Source organism: Pteropus alecto, unplaced genomic scaffold, assembly GCF_000325575.1.
Source record: "Pteropus alecto unplaced genomic scaffold, ASM32557v1 scaffold12, whole genome shotgun sequence".
Lineage (NCBI taxonomy): Eukaryota > Metazoa > Chordata > Mammalia > Chiroptera > Pteropodidae > Pteropus > Pteropus alecto.
Genome location: NW_006432669.1, coordinates 2,934,497 through 2,946,329, shown reverse-complemented (window position 1 = coordinate 2,946,329; position 11,833 = coordinate 2,934,497).

The window sequence follows — 11,833 nt, the reverse complement described above, 5'->3', positions numbered from 1 at the left end:
AGTGCATTAATTACCCTGATTACACTGCCTGTTTTGTTTCAAGGGTTTCATGTTCATTATATTTAAAAATCAATATTTTCTCCATTATAAGCTGATGAAGGTAATTCCAGTTTACCTATTAATGCATTTGAACTGACTTTGAGAAAATTGCTGGAGGCAAAAGGCCATTTGCTTAATAGAATGAGAGACCCAACTTCATTTCTGTTGGTCCTATGATAGTTGAGAAATAGGGCTCATGAAATGAAGGCATCCATTTACATTCATTAAAATGTCTTACCGTAATTACTGAAATCAACCAGTCTATCCATCCATCATAGATGTACCTGACTGCCCCCGATGGTTTATCATCCCAATTTCGATTTCTGAGTTTGACAGTAGTGCTTTAAAACCAGATCATGTTTTTTAAACTTGAAATAATATTGAATTTAATATATGGAAAATTGAAAGAATAATATAGAACTTTTTACCTTTTAGTTGCATTTACCGATTTTTTATTTAAAAAATTATTCTATATGTATGTATGTTACATATTCCTATATGAATGTGAATATACACATAATTTTTTTCAATCTTTTGGAAGTAAGTTGCAAAGGGTAATGCTCCTTTACCCTTTAATACTTCAGTGTATATTCCCCAAGTATAACAATATTCTCTTTCATAACACCAGTACAGTTATCAATTTCAGAAAATTTAACATTTAATACTTTATATTCCAATTTTTTCAGTTGTCCCAATAATTTTTTTTACATAGCATATTTTTACATCTTGTCTAGTATTTAATTTTGTTTTTTAAATATATAGAACATTAACATGCTTCCAGAAATCTAAACCACTCAAAAATGTATACTCAAATTTTATTCCCCTATCCCTTTCATTCCTTTATTCTTCATTGGTCTGTCTTTTTGTAGACCTGTAGCTCCAGGTTTAAATACAGAGGCTGTGTAGTATGTTTTAATGTCTGAAGGGCTAATCACCCTTCATAGCTTTTCATTTTCAGTGTTTTCCTAGCTGTTCTTTTTTTTTTCCAAATGAATTTCAGTATCACTTTCCTAGCTCCAGCAATGAAAAAGCTTTTTGGAATTTTTAATTGAGATCATATTAAGTTTATAAATTAGGAAGAACTGACATCTTGTAAGAAATGTCCTATCCAAGAACAAAGGGTTTTCTTTACGTTTGTTCATCTATTTTGTGTGTTTCAGAAATGTTTTAATATGTTCTTCGTAGAGATTTTGAACACTTAAAATGAAATCAAGTATTTTTGTCTTATATGTTGCTATTGAGATTAGCATTTTTTTCTTCCATTTTATCTTTTAACTGGTTGTTATTTTTATGTATGGAAACTTTTTGTGCATTAATTTTATATCCTAACTTACTGAATTCTATTGTTTAAATTCATTTTATCTTTGATGTTCTAGAATTTTCTAGGTAATTTCATGTGATCCACCAGCATAAATATTTTTACTTCTTTTTAATTCTTACACCTTTAATTTTTTTTCTCTTATCTAAGTGCACTGGCCTCCATTACCATATTAATATATCAGAATCTGGCAAAGTGCAGACAGGGAACATAAAATTTTTTCTATATACTTTGGTGTAACGTTATGGAAGTTAAAAAATAAATAAATAAAAATAGCTCTGAAAATTCTGCTTCTCCATTCAGGCTTATAAATTAATCAAATAGCAACTTTATTATATACTCTATTTGTATATGACTTCTTTCACACAACATTATGTCTGAGATACATCTATGTTGTGGCATATATCTGTAATTTATACTTTTTCATTGCTTGTAGCAATTTATGCTCCCACCAGCAATATAAGACAGTCCTATGTGCTCTCTATCTTTGCAATACTTGGTATTGTCAGTCTCTTTAATTTTAGTCATTCTTGTGGATATATAGTATCTAGAATATATCTAGGATATATAGTTTCTAGAAGATATATATATCCTAGATATATAGATATATATGTCACATATCATATACTATATATGGTAAGTAACATTAATGTATAACGTAATATATATCATATATATAAAATACAATTGGATATACGCACTGTGAAATCTCCAGTCTGTGGCTTGCTTTTCATTCTGTAAACGGTGTCTTGTTGAACAGAAGTTCTTAATTTAATGAAGTCCAATTCATCAGTGATTAATTGCTAATGTTTTGTGTCCTGTTTAAGAAAACCATTCCCTATCCTAAAATCGTAAAGAATTCTTTTGTGTTATCTTCCAAAAGCTTATCTGATTTGCCTTTCACATTTAATTCTATAGTCCAGTTGGGAATTGATTTTTATGTGTCATGTGAGATAGGAAGTTTGTTTCATTCTCTTCCATATGGAGATGAACATGCCCCAGCACCATTTGTTGAAGTGACTGTCCTTTTCCTCCTGCTTTGCAAAGCTATCATAGTCATTTATTAAGAGACTACACACACACACACACACACACACACCTGTTTCTGAGCTCTTTGTTCACTTGCTCTATTTATTTAGAATTAATTACTGTAGATTTATAATGAGCCTTTTTATCTACCAGAACAAGTGTTCCTTCTTTATTTTTCTTTTTCAAGAGTGTCTTGGTAATTCTTGGCTCTGCAAATTCTCAAGTAAATTTTATATATACTGCTTGTGACCCAATACAAGGCTTTAACAAAAATAACTCTCTACTTTCAGTTTGGTTATAATCCTTAATTATTGTCAATTGTGGTTGATTTAATTTAAACCTTGATTTTTATTCCCAGGCTTGACTAGATATTTCTTTTGATAGTCAAACAAACTGATTTTGAATGCCAGAGCTAAATCTTGCTCTGTGAGATTAGAAAGATACCCTATCCTTGCTAGAATCTTTCCTACCAGAAATGTTATCGACCTCCTTTTCTTGGTTTAATATTCCTTTGTCCATCAGTGACATAGCCCAGTCAAGAAAGGGTAATAAGGTTTGTTTTTTATGCCCCCGTCTCACACCCACTTTCCCTTTCTCCAGCCTGTTCAAAGCATGTGCTGTCTTTCCCTCCTCTGTTGAGACCTTGCCTATAAAACAACCAGTGCAGGCTTTTCTTCCAGTTCTGATTCTCACTACCCAGCCCCTTCTGTCTCTCCACCCACTGCTTTCCTTCTACCTTCACTTCCAGTTCCCTGACACAGCCATTTTCTTGTATTCTGCAGGGGTCCCCTCTCATCGAATGCAGCAGATGCTATGAAAGGAATGAAGAAAGGAGGAAAATGAAAGAGAGAACTGTTTATTGAATGGCTGTTCCATTCCAGGCCGAGGTATCTGTATCTACATTATCATTATTTAATTCTCATGACAACACAATAGAGTAGGCATTATTACCCTTTTTTTAAAAAAATAGGTAAGGCTTAATCATAAGATCACATAGCTAATAAATGATAGAACTAAGAAATAAATCTAATTCTCTCTGAATCCAAATCTCATTCTTTTCTCATGACCATGCTGCCTCCTATAACTGAGGCATGTCCTAACTTACAGCTAAACGCATTAGCCTCAAATCCTAACACATCTTTGAATTGGGACTATATAGAAAAGAAGGGCAGAATCCAAGGGAGAATGTGATTTGGTTCTAATGTTGGTGCCTGGCCCAGGCAGGGCAAACCCAGGAGGAGGGCTTTCCCTTGGCGAGAGACGTTTCAGATGCTTCAAGGGTTCATATTAAATAATGAGTAGTAAATATGGGTGACCCATGGACTGAGTTCTTGTGAATATTGAAAATGTAAATGGAATAGATGATAGACTGAGAATGGGCTTATGCTGGGATTCTCAGGATTGATTTAGTACATTTAATATGTCTACATCGACCAAAAGCCTATTTAATGGTGATTTTCTACAGGAAGTGTTTCTGTTTGGGGGTCGGTTTTTTTTTTGGCCCCCAAATCACCTTTATTAGTTTTTTTTCTGATTTTAAAAAATATTCTAGGAAACTAAAAAAGTACTAATCACATAAAGAAAAAATATATGTGAGTATATCTGCTTTGTTCCTTTAAGATAAATTCCTGCATGTGAACTTTTTGAATACAGAGTGTTGTCATATTTAAAGACTTTGTAAAAACCTACAAACTGCCTTGTTGTGTGGCCATGAATTGAAAAAATGACAGACAGAAAATGCAAACAGCTAGTAATCCTAGGACTTTTTTAGCAATTGAATTAAACTTTAAGTGACATACCATTTTTAACTATTAAAATGGAATATTTTCATTCATTCAATATTGAATACCAGTTATGTATCATGCACTAAGCAAATGCCACAAACGAAACAAAACAAAACAAAAAAACATGCACAATAGATATCACCTAATGGAACTTTTAGTCCAAAAGAAAGAAATATGCCATTTATTGAACTCTTTTTGTATGCCAGGATTGTGCTAAGCACATTATAAACATTATTACGTCTAATCACCACAGAATTCTCTGAGGTAGGTATTTTTATGTACTGAATGAGGAAGCAGATGTTCAGAGACTGACTTGTACAAGTCACATGGCTTCATGGGCTGAAGATTGAAGCCTAGCTCTGGCTGACTCTGAAGATCTCACCACTAGCTTCTGGGTGAAGCAATTTTTAAAGCCTAAAATACATTGAAAGAAACCTTTTACAATGCATTTCAAAAAAATCTAATAAATGACTTGATGTGGTTTAGGGTGCAGTGAAAGAGGTGCTCTCAGGTTGCTAGTGGGAGTATAAATGGATATATCCTTTTTGCAAATGATCTGGTAAAATTATTATCAGCCCTAAAACATTTTCATCTCCTTTCCCTGGAATTCTATTTTTTGGACACTGTCCTAAGGAGAGAGTCAGAAGTATGGTCAAAGATTTATGAACAACTGACTGAATGTTTGACAAAAAATAAAAAAAATATATAAGATTAAATGATATAATGATATGGTGTCTAAAATTTGCTTCAAAATAACCTGGACCAGGGGAGGGGAAATGGAGTTAGATAATGGATATGTGTAAGTTAATTATATCATATGTCCAAAGAAAAAAATCTGAAAATATTTATATAAAAATATGATTCTAACAAGCATTATTTGAGGAATATGTTATGCTATGGTATTTCATGAGACAAAATATGCAGCCATTAAATGGGATGTTTTTGAGAAAAATGCAGTAACATGGAAAATGTTCTCAGAATAAAGTAGGTCACAAAACTGATAAAATTTCACTTCAATTTCGTGAACAGATTTAAAGGAAACACACCAAAATGTTAATAGCAGGATTGTGGTGATTTTTATTTTCCTATTTATGTTCTTTTTTGTTATTTTACAAATACTATTTATACTTTAAAAAAAAAGTTGTTTACAGAGGAGAATAGTCAGTCTTTACCTGAAACAGTTCCCTTTTATTGTCACTGTCAGAGATGGGTCACTGTTCTGATTAGCCAGCTGAGCCAGGTGACAGTTTGGTTATATGTAAGGAGAAAATCATTTGGCAGAGAGGAAATGAAACTGCTGGCTTTGTGATTTATACCCTATATGTCTAAACCACAGGAACCAGCCTGTTGTGTCTGTGTGGGAGAGTTCCATTGTCAAGGAGCGATGGTGAAATTAATTGCTCTGCTTTAGTTCCGTGGGTGCTTTGGAAATTTTTGTCTTTAAAAAAAACTTTATGTTTTCACAAAGTCATACATTAAATATTTAGTAAGACCCTGCTCTGTGCCAGACATCATGCTAGGCTTGGTTTAAAAGATAAACAGAGTAGAGTGCCTGCACTCAAAGAAGTTCAGTCCAATGAGAGAGGCTGATGTAAATAGTTGTTATATTTTAAAAAGGCTGTGTTGGAGGTCAGCTCAGGGCGAACCATCAGACCCTGGCTGGGAGGCCACAGGCTTGCCAGAAGTCACTGGCTGCTAAGATCTTTTATTTAGCAATTAAATTTCTAGGTATACTATAAATGGTGCCGTTTTTTTCCTCGCTGAATTTAAATTAGATTTTATTACTCTGCCCTCAATTTCAGGCTTTTATGATGCCCTTAATGGTATTTTTTGGAATAGTTTGGTCAAGATCTGACTTTTACAATCAGGTCCTACTTGTTTACTGCACTGTGTAGTTTTTTTCCTCAGAGAGGTATAATCATTCTATGTCACACGCCACAGGCTTCCTCTGTTCCATTGCCTGCAACTGAAATTTCAACTCTAATTGCTAGAATTTGTCTTTATCAGAACATGAACTTTATAAAATAGAATTCCGTGTAAAATTGATATGAGAAAAGACAACTCTTTTTGTGTGGTGCTCAAAACTAATGGCCTCAAGTGGTAATTAAAAAAAAAAATCTTAAGCATTTTTCAAAACAGTATAAGATCAATGATCGCTATTGCTTACATCCCATGAAAATGAGTTGCAGATCCAGTGATGCTTTCTAGAAATATTTTTTAACAAAATTTTTACTTGGTATCGTTAAAAAAATAAATAAACAAACCACTGATCATCATTCCCCCTCCCCCCACAATAAGATGCAGTATTAATCAAATGGCTTAAATATCATCATGCTTAATTGCCCTCTTTCACTTTCTGAGGGTCTGATTTGAAACAAAGCACACAGCAGAAATAAAAGAGAAGTAGGAAAAAATAGCTCAATAGCAATTAAGAACATAGAATTAGAGCTGGTACTAAGAAATATGACTCAACCTAAAGGATTACAGAAAATCTCCTTGAAACATTAATTCCATGGCCCTACCCACTAGAGCAAGTGTATCTTCTTTTCTTTGCTTCCTCAGAGATCTAATTAAAAAATCCTTATTTTAAGTGCTTAACCAGCAATGGAACTGGAAAATAGAGTTATTTTCACAGAAGGTTGGTTTTTCCTCATTTTAAGTGCTTAACCAGTAACAGAACCAGAAAATAGTTGTTTTCACAAGAGGTGGGTTTTACATTGAGTTTAGAAGATGGAAGTTTATGTAATTTTAAGTGATTAAAACTTAGATATGTCCCAGGATCCTACTAGATAGAAAAAAAGAGTATTCAGCAGCACCGAGACTTGTACCCTGGGTGGTCTGAATCCAAGTCTCAGCCACAATACTGCCCTTTCCCGTGTGAGTACTGTGCTGGACTCCAGGAGGTAACATTAGGAATAAGACCATTCCTGGCCTAGGAGAGCTGACAGTTTAGTGAGAAAGATAGATAAGTCACAAACGGTGAGAGTACAGGGAAGTGCGACCCCAGAGAATGGATTGCACGTTATGGGAGTGTTTTTAAATGAATAGATTTGGGGACAGTGACTGCTTGTTCTGGGGTTGTGGCAGTCAAGGGGATGAGCAAGTCTTTACCGGAGAGACAACACTCGAACTGGGTCTTAAAGAATGAAGAGGTTTTCATCCACAGAGAGGATGATTCTAGACAGAGAAATAGCATGTTCAAATATATAGCATCATGAAGTTGGGAGGCCATGAGAGGACCCCAAAATTTGAACTACGTGAACAAATGAACAAGAAAAGGAGCAAGTGTAAGAAAGTGAGGGAAGAGTAGGATATAAGATGGAAATGTCTAATCAACAGTTGAATATATAATATTGATCTAGAGCGTTCAACAGAGGTGGTAAGTAGAGATACAGATCTTGGCATCATTGGCGAATGATAGTTCAACCAGTGAAGTGGCTAAGATCCTCCAGGGGGACATTTAATTCAAAAGGAGTAGATAATGGAGAATAATACCCCAGAGCACCAACACTTAACTAACAGTCTTGTGGTACAACTAACACTACCATTTTTCTATATTATGGGTTAAATGGGCTGTTATGAGTTAGCCTAAGAACCAAGCCACCATTTATAAAACTTGCTATGTAAGAGTGTAGAGTAAGTTCAAACAAATTGCAAAACACCTTAGAGCCACAAACTGTAAGTTGGAGCTTGGGCATACTTTCTTTTACTCATCCTAAATGTATCTTTTTACCCTATGGCTCTGGTGTACTAGAACTTGGAAACCAATTCCTAGCATAACCTGCCCACACACACTTTGTGTTTTTATTTTGGGGGAATATTTTCAGCCATACTTTATATTTCAGGCCTACTTGGTTCATCTCTAACTCAAGTATGATGACATCCAACTTTTGCCATTAATATAAATTTTGAATTAACGTGGTGTGCCTGGTATGGTACTGATTGCTCTTTCTTGCCCTCTGTCTGTCATTGTGATCTGTGCCAGAAAAGTATCGTGGGTATGGTGAGTTCTTTAACTCAAGTAGGGCCTTTTCAGCAAACAATATTGATGTTAAAGGAGCAATCGCTTGTGGTACCAGGAATATTGGTAAGATGAGACTCTCAGAAACACCTCTTTCTAAGGCCTCTGTGTTGATATTATTATTCTACAATTCTTTGTCTAATTTTTATTATCATACTTGTGAAGTGGTTTACTATTTTTCCTTTTTGTTTCAAGTTCATTTGAAAGAGCTAAACACTGAACTCTGCTCTCTGGTATGTTTACTACATGTGACTTATCAGAGAAAGAAATATAATTACTATTTGGCACATACTGACTACACACAGTGTCCATGGTTTTATTCAGAACGCACAAAAGAAGAAGCTTTTTCGTTCTGTGAGAGCATCTCGGAGTCTTCCCAAACCTCCTCAGTCACAGCAATGGTAATGTTACAGGAGCAGTGAAGCCTCTGAGGAAAGATCTTCTTTTAATAACTTCTTTTAAAAGTCTTAGTGTGGAGTTTGGAGTGGGGGAGATGTTCTTATTTCATTAAGCACTGGGTTGTTCCAGCAGTTCAGGATAAGTTGGGGACAGTAGTTGGGCTGGGAACCAGGAGGCCTAGGCCTGGCTGAGCAGAGAGCCAAATGCCTGGGGAAGAGGAAGGGAAAATGAGTCTAGACTTTGTGTCTAATCTTGGATATTGTCAGTACCCTCTACCCCTTCAGCATACCAATCCAACTTTCAGCTGCCAGCACCAGTATTTTCTTTGTCTAAGTGGCTTCTCTTTCATCTGGAGCCCATTTAAGCTGCCTACTTGGCAAGCCAGAAGTGCAGGAGAATTATCATACGCCGGGAAGCAGCCTTCAATCAGTGACTGACAGGATTGAGGGGGCTGTAACTATCCCAGCCACCTCACCCATTGGCTTGGAGAGCTACTGTGTATGCTTTACACTGGCTTTCCCAGCAGGATTAAGCTCGTCACCTACAGTAGGAGCTGGCCTGACAGTACACTCTTTATTGGCCACCTTCCCTTCTTTGTCTCACTTTTCCACTCTCCTGGTATGTGTCTTCACCTCCAAATAAACCCTTGCACTAGAATCTTTGTCTCAGGATTTGCTTCTTTGGAAAGCTAAGAACTAAAATACAACCTCATCTTTCAGAGAGAAAGTTTCAGGCACCTAGCCCTCACACTTGCCAGGTGGGCATGGTGAATAAGGAATCAAAGCCGAATCATTAGTTAAATGGTTTAGATTATACCTACTTACCTTTGATACCTTCCTCTGTGCTTGATGCTGACTAGCCCTCTTCTGCCTGTACATGCTTCCTATTTTCTAAATTAGCATCACATTCCAGCTTTGCCTCCCCCAGATGACACCAAGTTATCTTGATGGAGCATCAAGTCTATCTAAGCTCTCGTGTTACATATTTATAGCATCTTCTTTCTGCCCCCCTCGTAGCAACAAACCTATTTGTTATTTAAGCTGTCTGGCACCCTGTCCCTTCTCCTTGCATCAGTCACATAATCCCCTATTCTAATCATGTAATTCTGTGAGATCTGCCAGGTCCATTAGCAGAAGTAAAGGACATCTGCTTACCATCCTCTTTACCTAGACATAGCTGCTTAAAGAGGGAATGCAAGGTGAAAAATTGGAGGCAAGAGTGGACTTTTTTGAACTTGCTGATAAAACAACTGAGAGAAGTAGGCCAAAATATCTAGGAGGGGTCAAAGGAGGATCTTTCGTGGGGTGTGTGTGTGTGTGTGTGTGTGTGTGTGTGTGTGTGTGTGTGTGTCTTCAAACTGAAAACTTGGCAATCTTGATTCTTCCCTCCAATCTGTCAACCTGGCTCCTCCCATAGCCAGCACCTTGATTCAGGTTTCACTTCTGCCCTTAGATCACTTGAACAGCCTTCAAACCTCTTGTCTCAAGCCCCAGCTCCTGTTTTCCATTAAGTTGCTAGAGTATTCTTTCCCAGATGCAAATCTGATCTCGTTAGTCTCTACTTACAGCCCTTCTGTGAATTCCTGTTGCCCTCCGGAAATCATTCAAATCCTTATGAAGATTTCAAAACTGGTGGGGCCCTTGCTGTTCAGGCCACTGCCTCTCAAGGCCTCTCTCTCTACTCATTGTCTTGGAAAACACACTCTATCCTTTACACTCCTGCAGTTGTTGAATGTGCCATAGTCATACTCACTTCATGTCTTTGCATGTACCATGATTCCTTCCTTACAGAGTACTCCATCTTCTTTCCCATGTCTCCTCTTTCATAATCTAACAGTCTCTTGCTTGGGCCTTTAGGACTGAGCTGAAGTGTCACTTCCTCTGAGAAGACTTTCCTGACTCCTTCCGACCTGGATAACTGTACCTTGTATTTTACTATGGTGACACTTAAACCATTTTCTAACTGGTGATTAATAGTAGAGCCTGACCTGTGTCCCTGGAGTTTGAGAGGGTACAAAAGCGGATGTCTAACTTTTTTGGAAACGTTCCAAAGTCAGAAGTGGCTGGGGCTTCCCCTCATGGCCCAGGGGAAAAGAAGACTTTGGTGGGAGGTGCCTGTTCTCCAGGGTTTGGGTGTGACAAACAAACCGGCTTTACCCTGGACCAAGTGGACACCTCAGACAGTAGCTGGGCTTGAGTCATTTGATAGATTCCCAACCTAACGGCAGTGCTCTGTAGGGTGAGATGACAAGAGAAAGAATCTACATAGGGTTTGCCATTAGAATAGGGATGATGGGACATTTAATATAGTCGACCAATTACTGCATCCTAGCACCAGAGTGCAATGTGGTGGGAGATCCATACAGGGGTCTCTGAAAACCCCACATATAGAAAAAGGAAAACTCTTTACCAAGGCCAAAAAAGTTAAACAACGTGTCCGGGATTTCACAGGAAATGATAAAGCTGGGATTCGATCTTGATTCCGCAGGATCAGGTGGGTGGGTGGCCAGGCAGGGGTAACTGGGAGAGACCTCACACTGGGAGTGAAAGGGGTGAGCGCAGTATCAAGATTTCCTGGAAAAAAAAATAGGGGACAAAAAACGTGGGTAATGTCTCTGACTACAGGTTCAAAAACTTCCATGGCGGAAAACTGTTAGCCGAAAAGTGGGCACATACTACTTATCTCTTCGGATTCTTTGATCCTGTCAAAAGAGTTTCCTGCTTTTAAGAGTTTCCTTGGAAAACAAAGCTTCCCACATTAAATCTGAATAAATGGAAAGAAATAATAATAATTAAAAAAAAGAAAACTTAAGAAGCACGTCTGAAGTCTGGTCACTGAAGGGGCTGGAAGAAACTAACATCTATTTCATTGTTCACCTTGATTCCGGAACCGTCAGGACTCAGGGATCCACCTCAATTCTGGAACCATGCCCAGGCTGAAGCTCAGACGGAAACCAGTGGAATTTATCCCAGTCGCTGACCAGGGAGCCCCTGGAGCAGGCAGTGCACCCCCACACAATCCCAGCTCACCCTCAAGGCGGCTTCCTGCTCCCTTTTCAAGAAGGAGACTTGAGCAGAACCCAACAGACGAGCGTGCCTTGGACGCGCTGCAGGAGTTTTAGTCCTCGGGTGGGAGCGCGCTGGGGGTGGGGGAGCAGCCGCGGAGCTGGCGGAGCTGGGGCGCGTCACCGTCGCCGCCAGAGACGCCGCGCTGCCCAATCGGGGGAGGCGCTCGCTCGCAGCC